The sequence below is a fragment of the Oncorhynchus masou genome, chromosome 18 (assembly GCF_036934945.1).
Source record: "Oncorhynchus masou masou isolate Uvic2021 chromosome 18, UVic_Omas_1.1, whole genome shotgun sequence".
Taxonomy (NCBI): domain Eukaryota; kingdom Metazoa; phylum Chordata; class Actinopteri; order Salmoniformes; family Salmonidae; genus Oncorhynchus; species Oncorhynchus masou.
The window spans coordinates 4,352,557-4,378,520 of record NC_088229.1 but is presented as its reverse complement, the minus strand read 5'-3'; the positions used below and the strand labels follow the sequence as shown (position 1 = coordinate 4,378,520).

Genomic DNA, 25,964 nt, shown 5'->3' with positions numbered 1-25,964 from the left:
ATGTCCTGTAGTTGTGGCTTTGCTCTCTTTCGATCTATAGTACACCACCACAGCCTCTAGGTGGCGCTAAAACACTCCATGTGGGTTTGTAGAGAGAGGGTTGATATATGCAATTGTTGATGTTGTTGCCCCTTGCATTTGCATCATAAAACATTTCTGATGACAATGATTATGTTGAAGATGATACCACTCGTGATGATATAGAACGTAGATCCAATGTAACCAATCAAGGTTGATGACGGTCTAACTGTAGATAGATAGGCAGTGGTATTGGGTAGACTTATGGGCATGGATGGAGACCTAGTCGAGAGATGGGGAGCTGTGGGCAGGGGGAGTGTCCTAGTCGAGAGATGGGGAGCTGTGGGCAGGGGGAGTGTCCTAGTCAAGAGATGGGGAGCTGTGGGCAGGGGGAGTGTCCTAGTCAAGAGATGGGGAGCTGTGGGCAGGGGAGTGTCCTAGTCAAGAGATGGGGAGCTGTGGGCAGGGGGAGTGTCCTAGTCGAGAGATGGGGAGCTGTGGGCAGGGGGAGTGTCCTAGTCGAGAGATGGGGAGCTGTGGGGAGTGTCCTAGTCAAGAGATGGGGTGCTGTGGGCAGGGGGAGTGTCCTAGTCGAGAGATGGGGAGCTGTGGGCAGGGGGAGTGTCCTAGTCGAGAGATGGGGAGCTGTGGGCATGGGGAGTGTCCTAGTCAAGAGATGGGGAGCTGTGGGCAGGGGAGTGTCCTAGTCAAGAGATGGGGAGCTGTGGGCAGGGGAGTGTCCTAGTCGAGAGATGGGGAGCTGTGGGCAGGGGAGTGTCCTAGTCAAGAGTTGGGGAGCTGTGGGCAGGGGAGTGTCCTAGTCAAGAGATGGGGAGCTGTGGGCAGGGGAGTGTCCTAGTCAAGAGATGGGGGCTGTGGGCATGGGGAGTGTCCTAGTCGAGAGATGGGGAGCTGTGGGCAGGGGAGTGTCCTAGTCAAGAGATGGGGAGCTGTGGGCAGGGGGAGTGTCCTAGTCAAGAGATGGGGAGCTGTGGGCAGGGGGAGTGTCCTAGTCGAGAGATGGGGAGCTGTGGGCAGGGGGAGTGTCCTAGTCGAGAGATGGGGAGCTGTGGGCAGGGGGAGTGTCCTAGTCAAGAGATGGGGAGCTGTGGGCAGGGGGAGTGTCCTAGTCAAGAGATGGGGAGCTGTGGGCAGGGGGAGTGTCCTAGTCAAGAGATGGGGAGCTGTGGGCAGGGGGAGTGTCCTAGTCAAGAGATGGGGAGCTGTGGGCAGGGGGAGTGTCCTAGTCAAGAGATGGGGAGCTGTGGGCAGGGGGAGTGTCCTAGTCAAGAGATGGGGGGCTGTGGGCATGGGGAGTGTCCTAGTCAAGAGATGGGGAGCTGTGGGCAGGGGGAGTGTCCTAGTCAAGAGATGGCTTAACAGGGATCTGGGGTGCTGTGGACATGGGAGTGTCCTGTCTTGTTGTTGTCCCAGTCTCTAATGCACGATAGGTTGGAGGAGCTGCCAGTCAAACCAGTCAGGACCATGATAGGTTGGAGGAGCTGCCAGTCAAACCAGTCAGGACCACGATAGGTTGGAGGAGCTGCCAGTCAAACCTATGGTTGCAAAATACTGGTAACTTGCCCAACAATTCTGGTTGGAGGATCCCTGGAATTATGAGGGAATAAGCAGGAAATCTGGGAATCCTCCAACCAGAATTTCTGCTTTTGGGGAAGTTATGAGAAAGACCACAACACTCCTTCTGTTAATCAGCACCACAGGAACAGTCAGTTGTCCATCTCTTCCTCTCTTCTACAGGTCAAGACCTCCTCTCAGCCTGTGTCCCACCAACACCTGAGTCAGTTTCTGCTTGCTGGGTTTAATCCAGGGGCCGGGGCCGGCGTAGGTGGCCCCCCGTGACTGTGTACTTCTCCAGGGGCCCGGGTTGTGAGATGCATGGGTGGCCCGACACCATGACTGGGTGCTTCCTGGGTCCCCTCTCAGTCCTCTGGGTTCTCCCCACCCAGGTGGGGCCCCGGCGGTGGATCCAGAGACACTGGCAGCAGACACACTGACCTGGTCAGAGAAGCTGGCCCCGGAGGCTCCTGAGTGCAGTGGCATGAGGAAGGAGAAGGGAGCTGGCTCTCTCTCTTTCTCTGGGGGTCTGTCCCTTTTTTCCGGCCCAGAATCCTCCACCACAGGTCCGGCAGCCCTTGTCTTTACCTTCATCTCAGCCTTCCTCTCCCTCTCTTTCTCCCTTTGTCCCTCCCTCTTCCTCCTCCCACCTTCCCTCCCTCCCACCTTCTCCTGTGTTTTACTGGCTGAGGGAAGTATGTGAATGTCCAGCTCCTCTATTTCCTCTACCATCTCTCTCCTGTCAGGTTGTGTTGTCCTGCTCCTCAACTGTTTTGACCTCTGTTTGACCCTGCTGTGCCTCACCTCCGGGACTGTCTCCACTACCTCCTCCTGTCTGGCTGAGTTCCTTAGTACGTTCTTGGGTAAACTCTGGGTACATTTTCCATTGTCCTTATCCTCTGACTTCTGACCTCTGTGGCTGATGACCTGACTCTCCTCCTCCTCCTCCTCCTCCTCGGGACAATCCAGGTCTGTGTCAGGAGTACCTCGTCCTCCTCTTCCTCTGCTACTCCTTTCCCCCAGACTACCTCCCTTCCTCTGCCTCCTTCTCTTCTCCCTCTCCCTCTGTCCTCCTCCTCTATCCACCCTTCCGCTCTTCGTTGGCAGAGAGCGTGTTTTATCTACTGCAGCCACACCCGGCTCCTCTGGGTAGAGATAGGAGGAGGGGGAGACTGCTCTGGGATCATGGTCTGAGAGAGGAGAGAGAGAAGGAGGGGGGCAAAGAGAGAGAGAGAGATAGAGAAGAGAGGGGGCGAGAGAAAGAGACAGAGGAGGGGGGGTGCAGAGAGAGAGACAGAGGAGGGGGTGCAGAGAGAGAGACAGAGGAGGGGGGTGCAGAGAGAGAGACAGAGGAGTGGAGAGAGAGAGAGAGAGAGAGAGAGACAGGGGAGGGGGGTGTAGAGAGAGAGAGAAACAGAGGAGGGGGTGGTGTAGAGAGAGAGAGACAGAGGAGGGGGGTGTAGAGAGAGAGAGACAGAGGGGGGGGGGGTGTAGAGAGAGAGACAGAGGAGGGGGTGTAGAGAGAGAGAGACAGAGGTGGGGGGGGGTGTAGAGAGAGAGAGACAGAGGAGGGGGGTGTAGAGAGAGAGAGACAGAGGAGGGGGGGGATGTAGAGAGAGAGACAGAGGGGAGGGGGTGTAGAGAGAGAGAGACAGAGGAGGGGGAGTGCCGAGAGAGAGAGAGACAGAGACAGAGGGGGGCGAGAGAGAGAGACAGAGGGGGAGGTGCAGAGAGAGACACGGAGGAGGAGGGAGGGGGTGCAGAGAGAGACAGAGGGGGGAGGTGCAGAGAGAGAGAGAGACACGGAGGAGGAGGGAGGGGGTGCAGAGAGAGACAGAGGTTAGTGGGAGCTAGAGGGAAAAACACAACATAGAGACAGTTTCCATGTGATGTCACACACTGTGTTTGAAATCATGAAACAACTGTTGACAGTGAGTTGGGATGAATGGCAACACTTTACAATAAGGGTCCATTTCTAAAGGGTTTATAACGTGCTTGTAATTACGTTATTAACAGTTATTTAATGATTTGTAAATGCGTTATAAACCATTAATAAATGGCTTATAACAAATTGGTCAAACCAGTGCAATAACCAGTCAGTGCTTGCCAAATAGTGAACTACTATTTACCTACATCTATTAGCCATTTATAAACGCAGCTACCAATGCTTGCAGTTTATTTTCTCACTTTTGGGTGTGATGCATTTTTGCTCTGTCCCATGAAAATGGTTATTTTTCAGACAAATGGTCAACTCACATAATGAATCTAGCCCCTGGTTTGAAATAGTCGCAGAAACCATTGCTGGCAATATTGCCTCTCAAAACTGCCAGTGTATCAAGGCCTGAACTTACTATCTAGCTACTTAGTTACTTAGCTAATATACTAGCAACAATTTTGAAAACTAGCTAACCTCTTTAATCTGTGGTAGCTGACTATTAGTGTTAGCAAGTAATGTTAAACACTAGTTAGCTATTATTATTATTATTATTAGCTAGCAGTGGATATCCATGGCCGGATTAAGAAATCATAGGCCCAGGGGCTTTGTTGTCGTCGTGACAATAACCTATCTAAAAATGAGTTACCGAAACAGTGCTGCTGTTAGCTACAAATGGTCAGTTGTTGAGAAACTATGTTTCTATTGGTTCTATAGACTAATCTGTCTTCTCTTTTCAGCAGTAGACAATTACTTTCCAAAATTGTACGTATTTCCTGCGATTGTATTTTTTGAAAATCTGCAAAAAGGCAAAACCGACAGCCGCAATCAACCACAGAAATATAATCCATAGACGGCTGTTCCCATTCAAGTCAGGACCGGCATCCATTGCTAGTGCACCCATGAGTTTACCAGTCCAATGTCCAGGGGAAAGAGGTTAAAAAAATCTCTTATGTCTTATCGCCACAAAACAGATTAGCTAGCAATAATGCTAACAAAACTGCAGCCTTCCCAGCTGTAGGCATGCCAGTAACTGACAAAATAAAGGAAACACTTGAGCAAACAAAGGATACAAAGTATATGTTATGGCGTGGCATGCATTTTCCTGGCGTGGTTTAGGTCCACTTCTATAATCTATAGATTGGCGCATTGAAACTGTTCTGGCAGCTCGTGGTGGCCCAACACCCTTTAAGATACTTTATGTTGGCGCTTCTTTGATTTTGGAAGCGCCAACTGGACTATTGATCCTCTGTGGCTCCATTATGCTCTCTGGTGCATTTGGAACATTGATATCGAGCTCCAGTGGTTGGAAAAACAAGAATAATACATTTAAAATGAGGACCACCCTTTCCTGTGGCGGTCCTCATGAGAGTCAGTTTCATCATAGCTCTTGATCGTTTTTGTGACTGTACTTGAAGAAACTTTCAATGTTCTTGGACATTTTCCGGATTGACTGACCTCCATGTTATAAAGTAATGATGGACTGTTGTTTCTCTTTGCTTATTTGAGCTGTTCTTGCCATAATATGGACTTGGTCTTTTACCAAATAGGGCTATATTCTGTATACCACCCATACCTTGTCACAACACACCTGATTGGCTCAAACGCATTAATGAAAGAAATTCCACAAATACATTTTTAAGAATTGAAATGGCACTTTTAACTGTTGATTACATACCACCAGGAGTGGCACATAAATAACAACTCCGTTCCATAGCTATACTCACTGCATGTAATTCAACTGCAAGAGCAAATAAACCTGGAGATATGAGACACCTCTTGTTCATGTAACCCAGGGCAACAAGGACATGTGGTCCCAACTGTGTGGCTCTGTTGGTAAGAGGGTGGCACTAGCAAAGCCAAGGTTGTGGATTTAATTCCTGTAGGGATCAGGTACACATACCAGAATGGATAAAATGGTCTGCAAATGGCATATGTCAATGTGAAGACCTCTAGAACACAAAGGGACGTAGAAATAAGAGTTCTAGAACACATAGGGACGTAGAAATAAGAGTTCTAGAACACAAAGGGATGTAGAAATAAGAGTTCTAGAACACAAAGGGATGGAGGGATGAAGAGAACCAAAGGAACGAAGAGAATAAACCAAAGAGAATGAAAGACTAACAGGAAGGGATACCAACCGCGTATTCTCTGTTCTGCCGATGACATAGAAACAAGGCTCTCCCTGCTTAGAGTTGGTCATACACAGAGACAGGCTGGAGAGCTCCACTGAGAGGGAAGAGGAGGAGAGGGAAGGAAGGAAGGAAGGAAGGAGAGGGAGGAGGAAAGAGAAGGACAAGTAGATGGAGAGAAGGATAAAAGAGAAAGGTAGAGAGAAATAGAAGGAAAGAGGCAGCAAAAGGAAAGACCACAAGTTGGGTCAGGAGAAAGACAAACAGAGAAAGAAGATAACCAAAGTGTTCAAAGGTCAAGACAGGAAGTAGGACTCTTAGCAGTGAGAAAGATGACACCGGTTAGAGGAAATAAATGAAAGAAGTGACCCTTTTGAATAGGTCAATAAAGACGTGTTCACACTTCAGCCCTTAATCAATAAAGCTCAAATCAGTTTCATTTTTCAAATCCGTTTTGGAAAAACGACTGTCCAAACAGCAAGTTACAAGTGACCAAATCAGATTTGTGTGTGTTCATTTCGCATTGACTGGTGCCCCGGGTGGGTGAAGGTCAATGGAATGGTCTAAAAATGAGCAAACTCCGCTCACCCGGGGCACCGGGCCATACAAAACAAACTCCACCACTCAGAAGTTACAGTATGTAGAAAGCTAAGGTGACAACAATGTCTGCCATGGACGTTTTCCCAGTTGCTTTGGAATGTTTAAAATCATACTGTAAGAACAATTAGAATCCAGGAAAGGACAACATGATCAACTTTCAAAACAAGTCCTTTTTGGCGAGTCACAGCAGTCATCTAGCTAGCTAGGTAGCTGTTAACCTTTTCTAGCACGTTGCCTAATTTGTTTTTTAAACAATCAACATGCTAGTTAGCTTTTTCCTAGCCACCGTGCTTCTACACCTGCATTGCTTGCTGTTTGGGGTTTTAGGCTGGGTTTCTGTGCAGCACTTTGAGATATCAGCTGATGTAAGAAGGGCTTTATAAATACATTTGATTTGATTTGATTTAGCAACCACATGGTCTTGTGAAACTGTCAACAGACGAGCAAGCAACATGATGTGCCAAATAACAGCCTAAAAACCACTTGAGGTCAAATAAATCCGATTTGAACGTTCAGACAAGTCGCAAGGCCAGGAATCAGATTTGTATCTGACTTCACACCAACTACAAAGGTGGTTTGAAATGTGGCTTGAAATATCCAATTCCATGTGCTTTTGGGCTGTTTAGACAGCAGGAAAAATAATATATTGCAATCGGATATGGAAAATGCACATATAATCAGATATTTCAAGCCACATTTCAAACCACCTTCGTAGGTGGTGTGAAGTCAGATACAAATCTGATCCCTGGCCTTTCGACTTGTCTGAACGGTCAAATCGGATTTATATGACTTCAAGTGGTTTTTAGGCTGTTATTTGGCACATCAAGTTGCTTGCAAGCTAGCTTTAAACTGCCAATGTGAGCAAGGCTTACCAATCAATAAGAAATGGATAAATCAGACGTATCCTTCCTCCCTGTCTCTTACCATAGTCTGGGACATATCCTTCCTCCCTGTCTCTTACCATAGTCTGGGACGTATCCTTCCTCCCTGTCTCTTACCATAGTCTGGGACGTATCCTTTCTCCCTGTCTCTTACCATAGTCTGGGACATATCCTTCCTCCCCTCCCTGTCTCTTACCATAGTCTGGGACGTATCCTTCCTCCCTGTCTCTTACCATAGTCTGGGACGTATCCTTCCTCCCTGTCTCTTACCATAGTCTGGGACGTATCCTTCCTCCCTTCAATGTCTCTTACCATAGTCTGGGACGTATCCTTCCTCCCTGTCTCTTACCATAGTCTGGGACGTATCCTTCCCTGTCTCTTACCATAGTCTGGGACGTATCCTTCCCTGTCTCTTACCATAGTCAGGGACGTATCCTTCCTCCCTGTCTCTTACCATAGTCTGGGACGTATCCTCCCTCCCTTCCCTGTCTCTTACCATAGTCTGGGACGTATCCTTCCTCCTGTCTCTTACCATAGTCTGGGACGTAACCTTCCTCCCTGTCTCTTACCATAGTCTGGGACGTATCCTTCCTCCTGTCTCTTACCATAGTCTGGGACGTAACCTTCCTCCCTGTCTCTTACCATAGTCTGGGACGTATCCTTCCTCCTGTCTCTTACCATAGTCTGGGACGTATCCTTCCTCCTTGTCTCTTACCATAGTCTGGGACGTATCCTTCCCTGTCTCTTACCATAGTCTGGGACGTATCCTTCCTCCCTGTCTCTTACCATAGTCTGGGACGTATACTCCCTTTCCTGTCTCTTACCATAGTCTGGGACATATCCTTCCTCCCTGTCTCTTACCATAGTCTGGGACGTATCCTTCCTCCCTGTCTCTTACCATAATCCGGGACGTATCCTTCCTCCCTTCCCTGTCTCTTACCATAGTCTGGGACGTATACTTCCCTGTCTCTTAACATAGTCTGGGACATATCCTTCCTCCCTACCCTGTCTCTTACCATAGTCTGGGACGTATCCTTCCTCCCTGTCTCTTACCATAGTCTGGGACGTATCCTTCCTCCCTGTCTCTTACCATAGTCTGGGACGTATCCTTCCTCCCTGTCTCTTACCATAGTCTGGGACGTATCCTTCCTCCCTGTCTCTTACCATAGTCTGGGACGTATCCTTCCTCCCTTCAATGTCTCTTACCATAGTCTGGGACGTATCCTTCCTCCCTGTCTCTTACCATAGTCTGGGACGTATCCTTCCCTGTCTCTTACCATAGTCTGGGACGTATCCTTCCCTGTCTCTTACCATAGTCAGGGACGTATCCTTCCTCCCTGTCTCTTACCATAGTCTGGGACGTATCCTCCCTCCCTTCCCTGTCTCTTACCATAGTCTGGGACGTATCCTTCCTCCCTGTCTCTTACCATAGTCTGGGACGTAACCTTCCTCCCTGTCTCTTACCATAGTCTGGGACGTATCCTTCCTCCCTGTCTCTTACCATAGTTTGGGACGTAACCTTCCTCCCTGTCTCTTACCATAGTCTGGGACGTATCCTTCCTCCCTGTCTCTTACCATAGTCTGGGACGTATCCTTCCTCCTTGTCTCTTACCATAGTCTGGGACGTATCCTTCCCTGTCTCTTACCATAGTCTGGGACGTATCCTTCCTCCCTGTCTCTTACCATAGTCTGGGACGTATACTCCCTTTCCTGTCTCTTACCATAGTCTGGGACATATCCTTCCTCCCTGTCTCTTACCATAGTCTGGGACGTATCCTTCCTCCCTGTCTCTTACCATAATCCGGACGATCCTTCCTCCCTTCCCTGTCTCTTACCATAGTCTGGGACGTATACTTCCCTGTCTCTTAACATAGTCTGGGACATATCCTTCCTCCCTACCCTGTCTCTTACCATAGTCTGGGACGTATCCTTCCTCCCTGTCTCTTACCATAGTCTGGGACGTATCCTTCCTCCCTGTCTCTTACCATAGTCTGGGACGTATCCTTCCTCCCTGTCTCTTACCATAGTCTGGGACGTATCCTTCCTCCCTGTCTCTTACCATAGTCCGGGACGTATCCTTCCTCCCTGTCTCTTACCATAGTCTGGGACGTATCCTTCCTCCCTGTCTCTTACCATAGTCTGGGACGTATCCTTCCTCCCTGTCTCTTACCATAGTCTGGGATGTATCCTTCCTCCCTGTCTCTTACCATAGTCTGGGACGTATCCTTCCCTGTCTCTTACCATAGTCTTGGACGTATCCTTCCCTGTCTCTTACCATAGTCTTGGACGTATCCTTCCTCCCTGTCTGTTACCATAGTCTGGGACGTATCCTTCCTCCCTGTCTGTTACCATAGTCTGGGACGTATCCTTCCTCCCTGTCTCTTACCATAGTCTTGGACGTATCCTTCCTCCCTGTCTGTTACCATAGTCTGGGACGTATCCTTCCTCCCTGTCTGTTACCATAGTCTGGGACGTATCCTTCCTCCCTGTCTCTTACCATAGTCTGGGACGTAACCTTCCTCCCTGTCTCTTACCATAGTCTGGGACGTATCCTTCCTCCCTGTCTCTTACCATAGTCTGGGACGTATCCTTCCTCCCTCTCTCTTACCATAGTCTGGGACGTATCCTTCCCTGTCTCTTACCATAGTCTGGGACGTATCCTTCCTCCCTGTCTCTTACCATGGTCTGGGACGCATCCTTCCTCCCTGTCTCTTACCATAGTCTGGGACGTATCCTCCCTTCCTGTCTCTTACCATAGTCTGGGACATATCCTTCCTCCCTGTCTCTTACCATAGTCTGGGACGTATCCTTCCTCCTCTCTCTTACCATAGTCCGGGACGTATCCTTCCTCCCCCTTCCCTGTCTCTTACCATAGTCTGGGACGTATCCTTCCCTGTCTCTTACCATAGTCTGGGACATATCCTTCCTCCCTACCCTGTCTCTTACCATAGTCTGGGACGTATCCTTCCTCCCTGTCTCTTACCATAGTCTGGGACGTATCCTTCCTCCCTGTCTCTTACCATAGTCTTTGACGTATCCTTCCTCCCTGTCTCTCAACATAGTCTGGGACGTATCCTTCCTCCCTGTCTCTCACCATAGTCTGGGACGTATCCTTCCTCCCTGTCTCTTACCATAGTCTGGGACGTATCCTTCCTCCCTGTCTCTTACCATAGTCTGGGACGTATCCTCCCTTCCCTGTCTCTTACCATAGTCTAGGACGTATCATTCCTCCCTGTCTCTTACCATAGTCTGGGACGTATCCTTCCTCCCTGTCTCTAAACATAGTCCGGGACGTATCCTTCCTCCCTGTCTCTTACCATAGTCTGGGACGTATCCTTCCTCCCTGTCTCTTACCATAGTCTGGGACGTATCCTTCCTCCCTGTCTCTTACCATAGTCTGGGACGTATCCTTCCTCCCTGTCTCTTACCATAGTCTGGGACGTATCCTTCCTCCCTGTCTCTTACCATAGTCTGGGACGTATCCTTCCTCCCTGTCTCTCACCATAGTCTGGGACGTATCCTTCCTCCCTGTCTCTCACCATAGTCTGGGACGTATCCTTCCTCCCTGTCTCTTACCATATTCTGGGACGTATCCTTCCTCCCTGTCTCTTACCATAGTCTGGGACGTATCCTCCCTTCCCTGTCTCTTACCATAGTCTAGGACGTATCATTCCTCCCTGTCTCTTACCATAGTCTGGGACGTATCCTTCCTCCCTGTCTCTAAACATAGTCCGGGACGTATCCTTCCTCCCTGTCTCTTACCATAGTCTGGGACGTATCCTTCTCCCTCTCTCTTACCATAGTCTGGGACGTATCCTTCCTCCCTGTCTCTTACCATAGTCTGGGATGTATCCTTCCTCCCTGTCTCTTACCATAGTCTGGGACGTATCATTCCTCCCTGTCTCTTACCATAGTCTGGGACGTATCCTTCCTCCCTGTCTCTTACCATAGTCTGGGACGTATCCTTCCTCCTGTCTCTTACCATAGTCTGGGACGTATCCTTCCTCCCTGTCTCTTACCAAAGTCCGGGACGTATCCTTCCTCCCTGTCTCTTACCATAGTCTGGGACGTATCCTTCCTCCCTGTCTCTTACCATAGTCTGGGACGTATCCTTCCCTGTCTCTTACCATAGTCTTGGACGTATCCTTCCCTGTCTCTTACCATAGTCTTGGACGTATCCTTCCTCCCCCTGTCTGTTACCATAGTCTGGGACGTATCCTTCCTCACTTCCCTGTCTCTTACCATAGTCTGGGACGTATCCTTCCTCCCTGTCTGTTACCATAGTGTGGGACGTATCCTTCCTCCCTGTCTCTTACCATAGTCTGGGACATATCCTTCCTCCCTGTCTCTTACCATAGTCTGGGACGTATCCTTCCTCCCTGTCTCTTACCATAGTCTTGGACGTATCCTTCCTCCCTGTCTGTTACCATAGTCTGGGACGTATCCTTCCTCCCTGTCTGTTACCATAGTCTGGGACGTATCCTTCCTCCCGGTCTCTTACCATAGTCTGGGACATATCCTTCCCTGTCTCTTACCATAGTCTGGGACGTATCCTTCCTCCCTGTCTCTTACCATAGTCTGGGACGTATCCTTCCTCTCTGTCTCTTACCATAGTCTGGGACGTATCCTTCCTCCCCCTCCCCTGTCTTTTACCATAGTCTGGGACGTATTCTTCCTCCCTGTCTCTTACCATAGTCTGGGACGTATCCTTCCTCCCTGTCTCTTACCATAGTCTGGGACGTATCCTTCCTCCCTGTCTCTTACCATAGTCTGGGACGTATCCTTCCTCCCTGTCTCTTACCATAGTCTGGGACATATCCTTACTCCCTGTCTCTTACCATAGTCTGGGACGTATCCTCCCTTCCCTGTCTCTTACCATAGTCTGAGACGTATCCTTCCTCCATGTCTCTTACCATAGTCTGGGACGTATCCTTCCTCCCTGTCTGTTACCATAGTCTGGGACGTATCCTTCCTCCCTGTCTCTTACCATAGTCTTGGACGTATCCTTCCTCCCTGTCTGTTACCATAGTCTGGGACGTATCCTTCCTCCCTACCCTGTCTCTTACCATAGTCTGGGACGTATCCTTCCTCCCTGTCTCTTACCATAGTCTGGGACGTATCCTTCCTCCCTGTCTCTTACCATAGTCTGGGACGTATCCTTCCCTGTCTCTTACCATAGTCTTGGACGTATCCTTCCTCCCTGTCTGTTACCATAGTCTGGGACGTATCCTTCCTCACTTCCCTGTCTCTTACCATAGTCTGGGACGTATCCTTCCTCCCTGTCTGTTACCATAGTCTGGGACGTATCCTTCCTCCCTGTCTCTTACCATAGTCTTGGACGTATCCTTCCTCCCTGTCTGTTACCATAGTCTGGGACGTATCCTTCCTCCCTGTCTGTTACCATAGTCTGGGACGTATCCTTCCTCCCTGTCTCTTACCATAGTCTGGGACGTAACCTTCCTCCCTGTCTCTTACCATAGTCTGGGACGTATCCTTCCTCCCTGTCTCTTACCATAGTCTGGGACGTATCCTTCCTCCTTGTCTCTTACCATAGTCTGGGACGTATCCTTCCCTGTCTCTTACCATAGTCTGGGACGTATCCTTCCTCCCTGTCTCTTACCATGGTCTGGGACGTATCCTTCCTCCCTGTCTCTTACCATAGTCTGGGACGTATCCTCCCTTCCCTGTCTCTTACCATAGTCTGGGACATATCCTTCCTCCCTGTCTCTTACCATAGTCTGGGACGTATCCTTCCTCCCTCTCTCTTACCATAGTCCGGGACGTATCCTTCCTCCCTTCCCTGTCTCTTACCATAGTCTGGGACGTATCCTTCCCTGTCTCTTACCATAGTCTGGGACATATCCTTCCTCCCTACCCTGTCTCTTACCATAGTCTGGGACGTATCCTTCCTCCCTGTCTCTTACCATAGTCTGGGACGTATCCTTCCTCCCTGTCTCTTACCATAGTCTGGGACGTATCCTTCCTCCCTGTCTCTCAACATAGTCTGGGACGTATCCTTCCTCCCTGTCTCTTACCATAGTCTGGGACGTATCCTCCCTTCCCTGTCTCTTACCATATTCTGGGACGTATCCTTCCTCCCTGTCTCTTACCATAGTCTGGGACGTATCCTCCCTTCCCTGTCTCTTACCATAGTCTAGGACGTATCATTCCTCCCTGTCTCTTACCATAGTCTGGGACGTATCCTTCCTCCCTGTCTCTAAACATAGTCCGGACGTATCCTTCCTCCCTGTCTCTTACCATAGTCTGGGACGTATCCTTCCTCCCTCTCTCTTACCATAGTCTGGGACGTATCCTTCCTCCCTGTCTCTTACCATAGTCTGGGATGTATCCTTCCTCCCTGTCTCTTACCATAGTCTGGGACGTATCCTTCCTCCCTGTCTCTTACCATAGTCTGGGACGTATCCTTCCTCCCTGTCTCTTACCATAGTCTGGGACGTATCCTTCCTCCCTGTCTCTTACCATAGTCTGGGACGTATCCTTCCTCCCTGTCTCTTACCAAAGTCCGGGATGTATCCTTCCTCCCTGTCTCTTACCATAGTCTGGGACGTATCCTTCCTCCCTGTCTCTTACCATAGTCTGGGACGTATCCTTCCTCCCTGTCTCTTACCATAGTCTGGGATGTATCCTTCCTCCCTGTCTCTTACCATAGTCTGGGACGTATCCTTCCCTGTCTCTTACCATAGTCTTGGACGTATCCTTCCCTGTCTCTTACCATAGTCTTGGACGTATCCTTCCTCCCTGTCTGTTACCATAGTCTGGGACGTATCCTTCCTCACTTCCCTGTCTCTTACCATAGTCTGGGACGTATCCTTCCTCCCTGTCTGTTACCATAGTCTGGGACGTATCCTTCCTCCCTGTCTCTTACCATAGTCTGGGACATATCCTTCCTCCCTGTCTCTTACCATAGTCTGGGACGTATCCTTCCTCCCTGTCTCTTACCATAGTCTTGGACGTATCCTTCCTCCCTGTCTGTTACCATAGTCTGGGACGTATCCTTCCTCCCTGTCTGTTACCATAGTCTGGGACGTATCCTTCCTCCCGGTCTCTTACCATAGTCTGGGACATATCCTTCCCTGTCTCTTACCATAGTCTGGGACGTATCCTTCCTCCCTGTCTCTTACCATAGTCTGGGACGTATCCTTCCTCTCTGTCTCTTACCATAGTCTGGGAAGTATCCTTCCTCCCCTCCCTGTCTTTTACCATAGTCTGGGACGTATTCTTCCTCCCTGTCTCTTACCATATTCTGGGACGTATCCTTCCTCCCTGTCTCTTACCATAGTCTGGGACGTATCCTTCCTCCCTGTCTCTTACCATAGTCTGGGACGTATCCTTCCTCCCTGTCTCTTACCATAGTCTGGGACGTATCCTTCCTCCCTGTCTCTTACCATAGTCTGGGACGTATCCTTCCTCCCTGTCTCTTACCATAGTCTGGGACGTATCCTTCCTCCCTGTCTCTTACCATAGTCTGGGACATATCCTTACTCCCTGTCTCTTACCATAGTCTGGGACGTATCCTTCCTCCCTGTCTCTTACCATAGTCTGGGACGTATCCTTCCTCCCTGTCTCTTACCATAGTCTGGGACGTAACCTTCCTCCCTGTCTCTTACCATAGTCTGGGACGTATCCTCCCTGTCTCTTACCATAGTCTGGGACGTATCCTTCCTCCCTGTCTCTTACCATAGTCTGGGACGTATCCTTCCTCCCTGTCTCTTACCATAGTCTGGGACGTATCCTTCCTCCCTGTCTCTTACCATAGTCTGGGATGTATCCTTCCTCCCTGTCTCTTACCATAGTCTGGGACATATCCTTCCTCCCTGTCTCTTACCATAGTCTGGGACGTATCCTTCCCTGTCTCTTACCATAGTCTGGGACGTATCCTTCCTCCCTGTCTCTTACCATAGTCTGGGACGTATCCTTCCTCCCTGTCTCTTACCATAGTCTGGGACGTATCCTTCCTCCCTGTCTCTTACCATAGTCTGGGACGTATCCTTCCCTGTCTCTTACCATAGTCTGGGACGTATCCTTCCTCCCTGTCTCTTACCATAGTCTGGGACGTATCCTTCCTCCCTGTCTCTTACCATAGTCTGGGACGTATCCTTCCTCCCTGTCTCTTACCATAGTCTGGGACGTAACCTTCCTCCCTGTCTCTTACCATAGTCTGGGACGTATCCTTCCTCCCTGTCTCTTACCATAGTCTGGGACGTATCCTTCCTCCCTGTCTCTTACCATAGTCTGGGACGTATCCTTCCCTGTCTCTTACCATAGTCTGGGACATATCCTTCCTCCCTGTCTCTTAGCATAGTCTGGGACATATCCCTCCTCCCTGTCTCTTACCATAGTCCGGGACGTATCCGTTTCCTTTCTTCAGTACCAGGTGTATACGATGTCCCCCTCTTCTTATCTGCTCTACGGCCTGGCTGTGGGTCATTCCTGTTGTACTGTCACCATTTATCTCCACCAGCTGGTCACTCACCTACACAACAGCAATACAATACAGGTTACACAAACCACAACAACTACACACACACACTCACACACAGAGACAGACACAAACCACAACAACTACACACACACTCACACACAGAGACACACACAAACCACAACAACTACACACACACACACACACACACACACACACACTCACACACAGAGACACACACAAACCACAACAACTACACACACACTCACACACAGAGAGACACACAAACCACAACAACTACACACACACTCACACACAGAGACACACACAAACCACAACAACTACACACACACTCACACACAGAGACACACACAAACCACAACAACACTACAGCCTGGCTGTGGGTTACTGATTCAGAGGTGTTAAAGGGGGTTAAAATGTTGGGTTAACAAGGTATCCCCCTTTCCCTATTGTCTGTTATACTGTCACCATTTAACTAGGTATCCCTCTTTCCCTATTGTCTGTTATACTGCCACCATTTAACTAGGTTTCCCTCTTTCCCTATTGTCTGTTATACTGTCACCATTTAACTAGGTATCCCTCTTTCCCTATTGTCTGTTATACTGTCAACATTTAATTAGGTATCCCTCTTTCCCTATTGTCTGTTATACTGTCACCATTTAACTAGGTATCCCTCTTTCCCTATTGTCTGTTATACTGTCACCATTTAACTAGGTATTCCTCTTTCCTCTTTCCCTATTGTCTGTTATACTGTCAACATTTAACCAGGTATCCCTCTTTCCCTATTGTCTGTTATACTGTCAACATTTAACCAGGTATCCCTCTTTCCCTATTGTCTGTTATACTGTCACCATTTAACTAGGTATCCCTCTTTCCCTATTGTCTGTTACACTGTCACCATTTAACTAGGTATCCCTCTTTCCCTATTGTTTGTTATACTGTCACCATTTAATTAGGTATTCCTCTTTCCCTATTGTCTGTTATACTGTCACCATTTAACTAGGTATCCCTCTTTCCCTATTGTCTGTTATACTGTCACCATTTAACTAGGTATCCCTCTTTCCCTATTGTCTGTTATACTGTCAACATTTAATTAGGTATCCCTCTTTCCCTATTGTCTGTTATACTGTCAACATTTAACCAGGTATCCCTCTTTCCCTATTGTCTGTTATACTGTCACCATTTAACTAGGTATCCCTCTTTCCCTATTGTCTGTTATACTGTCACCATTTAACTAGGTATCCCTCTTTCCCTATTGTCTGTTATACTGTCACCATTTAACTAGGTTTCCCTCTTTCCCTATTGTCTGTTATACTGTCACCATTTAACTAGGTATCCCTCTTTCCCTATTGTCTGTTATACTGTCACCATTTAACTAGGTATCCCTCTTTCCCTATTGTCTGTTATACTGTCACCATTTAACTAGGTATCCCTCTTTCCTCTTTCCCTATTGTCTGTTATACTGTCACCATTTAACTCCACCAGCTGTTCACTCAGCTACTCACACACAGCTGTCTTGTCTTACCTACACAACGCACACCTTCTGACTATCTCACCTGTATCTTGTGGCTGCGCGAGGCAGACCTTCCCTCCATCAGTCCCCAACACGCCCAGCTGACTGTCACACCTGTATCTTGTGGCTGCGCAAGGCAGACCCTCCCTCCATCAGTCCCCAACACACCCAGCTGACTGTCTCACCTGTATCCGGTGGCTGCGTGAGGCAGGTCCTCCCTCCATCAGTCCCAGGACATACAGGCCCATGTTGTACTCACTGCCCCCCCGCAGACTGAAGCCAAAACCTGTAGGACCTCTCTCTAGGTCTACACTATAGTAACGCTGGTCCTGCTGCTAGAAGGAGAGGAAGAGAGAGGGACAGGGAGAGAGAGAGAAAGCGAGAGAGAGAGAGAAACAGGGAGAGAGAGAGAGAAAGAGAGAGAGAGAAACAGGGAGAGAGAGAGAAACAGGGAGAGAGAGAGAGAAAGCGAGAGAGAGAGAGAAAGAGAGAGAGAGAGAAACAGGGAGAGAGAGAAACAGGGAGAGAGAGAGAGAAACAGGGAGAGAGAGAGAGAAAGCGAGAGAGAGAGGGACAGAGAGAGAAAGAGGGACAGAGAGAGAGTAACAGGGAGAAACAGAGAGAGAGAGAAAGCGAGAGAGAGCGAGAGAAACAGGGAGAGAGAGAGAAAGTGAGAGAGAGAGAGAGAGAGAGAGAGAGAGAGAGAGAGAAAGCGAGAGAGTAACAGGACAGAAAGATGTCACAATCGCTCCGGGATCGACAGGGCAATTATAAAGACAACAACTCATTAGAGAGGAAATGATTTGATTTGATGTATCAGGTATATGATTAAATCTAAACGCACATACAAGCCTCACCTTGGGCCTCCCTCTGTGGCCTTTCCTTGTCCTGCCACCAGCGTCTAACTCTGGGCCTTCTGACATACTAGAGGAGTCTAAGGGAGATAGAAATAGCTAAGAAGGTTAAGAGATGATAGAGCTTACAGTAGAAAACAATTGGGTGGGGAGCAATCTCTAGTGGACAGATATCTGTGCGTAAACCGTAGATTCTGTCGAGAGGGAATGGCTGAGAGTTTATTTTTTGTGAGGGTGGAGACTTCGTAAATCGGAACTCTCAATTTCGAACAGCTATAGACCCAGAATTTAATCAATCAGATTTCCAAATTACGCAACATTTTTTGTTCTGGTATAACCCGAGATTAGGTGGGAAGTCTATGGTACTCTTTCCCTAAAGGAGAAGAAATACACCCTCTATTGGAATTGCTATGTTGTGAAGTGAGTGACAGATTTGAGCTACCTGTAGCTGAGGTTGTGTTGTGCGTGTGAGCATGGATACATATATAACTAGATACTGGTACGTATATAACTAGATATTGGTACGTATATAACTAGATATTGGTAGGTATATAACTAGATATTGGTAGGTATATAACTAGATACTGGTACGTATATAACTAGATATTGGTATGTATACAACTCGATATTGGTAGGTATATAACTAGATATTGGTATGTATATAAATAACAACTGGTATGTTTATAACTAGATACAGGTAGGTATATAACTAGATACTGGTATGTATATAACTAGATACTGGTAGGTATATAACTAGATACTGGTATGTTTATAACTAGATATAGGTATGTATACAACTAGATATAGCTATGTATATAACTAGATACTGGTATGTATATAACTAGATACTGGTATGTATACAACTAGATATTGGTATGTATACAACTAGATATTGGTATGTATACAACTAGATATTGGTATGTATACAACTAGATATAGCTATGTATATAACTAGATACTGGTATGTATATAACTAGATACTGGTATGTATACAACTAGATATTGGTATGTATACAACTAGATATTGGTATGTATACAACTAGATATTGGTATGTATACAACTAGATACTGGTATGTATACAACTAGATATTGGTATGTATATAACTAGATATTGGTATGTATACAACTAGATATAGCTATGTATATAACTAGATACTGGTAGGTATATAACTAGATATAGGTAGGTATATAACTAGATACTGGTTGGTATATAACTAGATACTGGTTGGTATATAACTAGATATTGGTATGTATATACAGATATATATATAACTTTTATTTAACTTGGCAAGTCAGTTAAGAACAAATTCTTATTTTCAATGACGGCCTGGGAACAGTGAGTTAACTGCCTGTTCAGGGGCAGAACGACAGATTTTTAGCTTGTCAGCTCGGGGATTTGAACTTGCATCCTTTCGGTTACTAGTCCACCACTCTAACCACTAGGCTACCCTGCCGCCCTGGTGGTTCTAGCCAATTCTGCATATAACTCAATGGTGTGAGATATAGGTATGTATATAACTAGATATTGGTGTGTATATAACTAGATATTGGTAGGTATATAACTAGATATTGGTAGGTATATAACTAGATATTGGTAGGTATATAACTAGATATTGGTAGGTATATAACTAGATATTGGTGTGTATATAACTAGATATTGGTGTGTATATAACTAGATATTGGTGTGTATATAACTAGATATTGGTGTGTATATAACTAGATATTGGTAGGTATATAACTAGATATTGGTAGGTATATAACTAGATATTGGTAGGTATATAACTAGATATTGGTAGGTATATAACTAGATATTGGTAGGTATATAACTAGATATTGGTGTGTATATAACTAGATATTGGTAGGTATATAACTAGATATTGGTAGGTATATAACTAGATATTGGTATGTATATAACTCACTGGGGTTAAGTCTTGGTATGATGGTGAGTCTGAGTGTGTTTCCGGCACGTCTCAGTATCTGTGCCAGGTCTCTGTGAGGCAGCGTGACAACGGACCGCCCCTCCACTGCCTCTAGCTGGTCACCCGGCTGGATCTGACCTGACCGGGCCGCAGGGCTGCCCCCACGCACTGTCACGAACCTGTGGGACAGCATGGACGAGGCTGGGGTGGGGAGAGAGAGAGAGCGAGAGAGAGAGAGAGAGACATAGGGAGGGAGTGAGATAGAGAAGAGAGAGAGAGACATATGGAGGGAGTGAGATAGAGAAAAGAGAGAGAGAGACATATGGAGGGAGTGAGATAGAAAGAGAGAGAGAGACATATGGAGGGAGTGAGATAGAGAAAGAGAGAGAGAGACATAGGGAGGGAGATAGAGAAAGAGAGAGAGAGACATAGGGAGGGAGTGAGATAGAGAAAGAGAGAGAGACATAGGGAGGGAGATAGAGAAAGAGAGAGAGAGAGAGACATAGGGAGGGAGTGAGATAGAGAAAGAGAGAGAGAGAGACATATGGAGGGAGTGAGATAGAGAAAGAGAGAGAGACATAGGGAGGGAGATAGAGAAAGAGAGAGAGAGAGAGACATAGGGAGGGAGTGAGATAGAGAAAGAGAGAGCGACATAGGGAGGGAGTGAGATAGAGAAAGAGAGAGAGAGAGAGAGACATATGGAGGGAGTGAGATAGAGAAAGAGAGAGAGACATAGGGAGGGAGTGAGATAGAGAAAGAGAGAGAGACATAGGGAGGGAGTGAGATAGAGAGAGAGACATATGGAGGGAGTGAGATAGAGAAAGAGAGAGAGAGACATATGGAGGGAGTGAGATAGAGAGAGAGAGAGAGGGAACGAGAGAGAGCAAGAGAGAGGGAAAGAGTGTGTGAGAGAGAGAGAGAGAGAGAGGGAGGGAGAGAGGGAGGGAGTTGAGAGTCAGTACTGTCAGTCATTTAGTTAGTAGTTAACCTGGATACAGTTCGGTGTGAAGTAGAAAGGTATATTAAGAATACAACGTATAAAATGACCAGAAAGGTCAAAGATCAGACAGAACACACAGCATCATGGTAAACCAGGCACAACAGAGCTCCAACATATACAAGGAACAATTGAAGGTTGGAAAAACACCTCAATTCTAGTCAATTCTGCAATATACAGTCTGTCCTTTTTCTCCAGTGGACCATGAGGAAGGGTATGAGGAAGGGTGTGAGGAAGGATGTGAGGAAAGGTGTGAGGAAGGGTGTGAGCAATGATATGAGGAAGGGTATGAGGAAAGGTGTGAGGAAGGGTATGAGGAAGGGTATGAGGAAGGGTATGAGAAAGTATATGAGGAAGGGTATGAGAAAGTATATGAGGAAGGGTATGAGAAAGTATATGAGGAAGGGTATGAGAAAGTATATGAGGAAGGGTATGAGAAAGTATATGAGGAAGGGTATGAGAAAGTATATGAGGAAGAATATTAGGAAGTATACAGTTGAGCTACAGCTGGTGTACCAGTTCTAAAATAGGCCCCTAGCTCAGTGTGTGTGTGTGTGTGTGTGTGTGTGTGTGTGTGTGTGTGTGTGTGTGTGTGTGTGTGTGTGTGTGGCGCGTGCATGCACACCTAGCTCAGTCTGTGTGGGCGTGCCATGTACGACAGCTGCGCTAATAATTAATGATTGATTAAATAATTGAGGCAAACCTCCGATGGAAGACATTAAGTGATGCTACGGTATGCTTCAATGGTCATCACTCTGATGTCACAGGGTTCTATCTGGGTTACAGACGAGCAGAGGAGGTTCTAGAATAGAGATAGGCTTCTATCTGGGTTACAGACTGGAGCAGGGGAGGTTCTAGAATAGAGACAGGGTTCTATCTGGGTTACAGACTGGAGAAGGGGAGGTTCTAGAATAGAGACAGGGTTCTATCTGGGTTACAGACTGGAGCAGGGAGGTTCTAGAATAGAGACAGGGTTCTATCTGGGTTACAGACTGGAGCAGGGGAGGTTCTAGAATAGAGACAGGGTTCTATCTGGGTTACAGACTGGAGCAGGGGAGGTTCTAGAATAGAGACAGGGTTCTATCTGGGTTACAGACTGGAGCAGGGGAGGTTCTAGAATAGAGACAGGGTTCTATCTTAGATACAGGCTGGAGCAGGGGAGGTTCTAGAATAGAGACAGGGTTCTATCTGGGTTACAGACTGGAGCAGGGGAGGTTCTAGAATAGAGACAGGGTTCAATCTGGGTTACAGACTGGAGCAGAGGAGGTTCTAGAATAGAGACAGGGTTCTATCTGGGTTACGGACTGGAGCAGGGGGGTTCTAGAATAGCGACAGGGTTCTATCTGGGATACAGACTGGAGCAGGGGAGGTTCTAGAATAGAGACAGGGTTCTATCTGGGCTGCAGACTGGAGAAGGGGAGGTTCTAGAATAGAGACAGGGTTCTATCTGGGTTACAGACTGGAGCAGGGGAGGTTCTAGAATAGAGACAGGGTTCTATCTGGGTTACAGACTGGAGCAGGGGAGGTTCTAGAATAGAGACAGGGTTCTATCTGGGTTACAGACTGGAGCAGGGGAGGTTCTAGAATAGAGACATGGTTCTAACTGGGCTGCAGACTGGAGCAGGGGAGGTTCTAGAATAGAGACAGGGTTCTATCTGAGCTGCAGACTGGAGCAGGGGAGGTTCTAGAATAGAGACAGGGTTCTATCTGGGCTGCAGACTGGAGCACGGGAGGTTCTAGAATAGAGACAGAGTTCTATCTGGGTTACAGACTGGAGCAGGGGAGGTTCTAGAATAGAGACAGGGTTCTATCTGAGCTGCAGACTGGAGCAGGGGAGGTTCTAGAATAGGGACAGGGTTCTATCTGAGCTGCAGACTGGAGAAGGAGAGGTTCTAGAATAAAGGACATTGTTCAACTGTGTATACACAGACACACAAAGACACAGACACCAACACACACACAAGGGAAATCAAACCCAATTCATTAACAAGGTAGAAGAAAATGTTTGTTTCATTTCTTTTCATGTGAGCAGTACTATAAACTTGATCAAATTAAACACAAATCCTCCAAGCCCCGTGAGAGAGAAAGAGAGGGAGCGGGGGATAGAGAGAGGTGGAGGAGAGCGAGAACCAATAAATCACAAAATGGGACAAACACCACATTGAGACTCTGCATGCAGAATTCCTCTGTGTACAACGTAAAACACCAAATAATGCAGAGCAGAATTAGGCCGATACCCACTAATCATCAAAATCCAGAAAATACCTTAAATTCTACAACCACCTAATTGGAAGTGATTCCCAAACCTTCCATAACAAAGCCATCAGCTACAGAGAGATGAACCTGGAGAAGAGTCCCCTAAGCAGCCTGGGGCTCTGTTCAAAAACACAAACAGACCCCACAGAGCCCCAGGACACCAACACAATTAGACCCACCTAAATCATGAGAAAACAAAAAGATAATTACTTGAAACATTGGAAAGAATTAACAAAACAACAGAGCAAATGAATGAATGTTATTTGGCCCTAAACAGAGAGTACACTGTGGCACAATACCTGAGGGAGTGAGACTGACTGACACAAACTTAAGCTTTGACTATGTACAGACTCAGTGAGCATAGCCTTGCTATTGAGAAAGGCCGTCGTAGGCAGACATGGCTCTCAAGAGAAGACACTGCCCACAAAATGAGGTGGAAACTGAGCTGCACTTCCTAACCTCCTGCCCAATGTATGACCATATTAGAGAGACATATTTCCCTCAGATTACACAGATCCACAAAGAATTTGATAACAAACTCAATTTTGAAAAACTCCCATATCTACTGGGTGAAATTCCACAGTGTGCCATCACAGCAGCAAGATGTGTGACCTGTTGCCACAAGAAAAGGGCAACCAGTGAAGAACAAACACCATTATAAAGACAACCCATATTTATGTTTATTTATTTTCCATTACGTACTTTAACTATTTTCAAATCGTTACAGCACTGTATGTAGACAAAATGTGACATTTGAAATGTCTATATTATTTAGGAACGTCTGTGAGTGTAATGTTTACAGTTCATTTTTATTGTTTATTTCACTTTAGTTTATTATCTACTTCACTTGCTTTGGCAATGTTAACATATGTTTTCCATGAAAATAAAGCCCCATGAATTTAATTTAATTGAGAGAGACAGACAGAAAGAGAGAGAGAAAGCGAGACAGAGACAGAGAGAGAGCGATGGACAGAGGGAGAGAGAAAGGTGAAAGTGGAAGGCTCTTTAAAGGGTTGAAAGGATTACGAGCAGTAAAACACTAAAGAGAGAGGAGAGGAGAGAGAGACAGAGACAGAGAGACAGAGTGAGAGAGAGACAGAGAGAGAGAGATTTGGCCCTACACAGAGAGTACACAGCGGCAGAATACCTGACCACTGTGACTGACCCAAAATTAAGGAAAGCTTTGACTATGTACAGACTCAGCGAGCATAGCCTTGCTATTGAGAAAGGCCGCCGTAGGCAGATATGGCTCTCAAGAGAAGACAGGCTATGTGCTCACTGCCCACAAAATGAGGTGGAAACTGAGCTGCACTTCCTAACCTCCAGCCCAATGTATGACCATATTAGAGAGACATATTTCCCTCAGATTACACAGATCCACAAAGAATTCGAAAACAAATCCAATTTTGAAAAACTCCCATATCTACTGGGTGAAATTCCACAGTGTGCCATCAGAGCAGCAAGATTTGTGACCTGTTGCCACGAGAAAAGGGCAACCAGTGAGGAACAAACACCATTGTAAATACAACCCATATCTATGCTTATTTATTTTATCTTGTGTCCTTTCAAATTTGTACCTTGTAAAAAGACTGTGTATATATATATATATAATATGACATTTTCAATGTCTTTATTGTTTTGAAACTTTGTATGTGTGATGTCTACTGTTAATTTTTATTGTTTACCTTACTTGCTTTGGCAATGTTAACACATGTTTCCCATGCCAATAAAGCCCCTTGAAATGAATTGAATTGAATTGAATTGAGAGAGAGATCGATGGATAGAGGGAGAGAAAGAGAGAGAGAGAGAGACAGAGAGAGCGAGAGAGAGAGACAAAGAGAGAGACAAAGAGAGAGACAAAGAGAGAGAGAGACAGAGAGAGAGAGAGAGAGAGAGAGAGAGAGAGACAGAGACAGAGAGACAGACAGAGAGAGAGAGACAGAGAGAGAGAGAGAGAGAGAGAGACAGAGAGAGAGAGAGAAGAGAGAGGCTTCAGTCAGAGAAAAGAGGGGGGGCTGAGAGAGCGAGAGAGAGAGAGACAGAAAGAGAGGGAGGGAGACAGAACAAGAGAGAGGAGAGAGAGAGAGGATTAAAATATCAGAAACATGGACAAAGTGCATTTGTTGCCAAGCTCAGACCTCAATCTACCTCTCCAACGCAAAGCATGCTGGGAGACTCACATGACACACAGACCAGAACAGGAGTTGTTATTCTTTCTCTTTGTGTTGGTTTTGTTCAGGAAAACAAGATTACACAAGCACAACAACGAAGTATGGCAGAATTCAAAAGCAGAATTCCGCAGATTTTATGGGAATACATATACAACAGTACTGTGTAGGACAAAATGCCTATATAGTCAGATGGAAGAAAAGGTGAACTTTACTGACTACTGTTAACTTCATTTAACGATGGCAGGCACCGTATATTAGCCTGTTCTCAAGTCAGTTTGCGGAATGTGGTCAACTCTTATTGTATGGTTGTCATAGTATATTAGCCTGTTCTCAAGTCAGTTTGCGGAATGTGGTCAACTCTTATTGTATGGTTGTCATAGTATATTAGCCTGTTCTCAAGTCAGTTTGCGGAATGTGGTCAACTCTTATTGTATGGTTGTCATAGTATATTAGCCTGTTCTCAAGTCAGTTTATGAATGTGGTCAACTCTTATTGTATGGTTGTCATAGTATATTAGCCTGTTCTCAAGTCAGTTTGTGGAATGTGGTCAACTCTTATTGTATGGTTGTCATAGTATATTAGCCTGTTCTCAGGTCAGTTTGTATCAAAGCATTCTATCTGGTTGTCACACCATTGGAGATTATGAGATAATG

The 25,964-nt window shown here is 46.6% G+C and overlaps 1 pseudogene; it reads right to left on the bottom strand.

Moving 5' to 3' along the window:
• Window positions 1-1,043: 1,043 nt before the first annotated feature.
• LOC135504293 (membrane-associated guanylate kinase, WW and PDZ domain-containing protein 3-like) overlaps window positions 1,044-25,964 on the bottom strand; it is a 91,449-nt pseudogene continuing 66,528 nt past the window's right edge.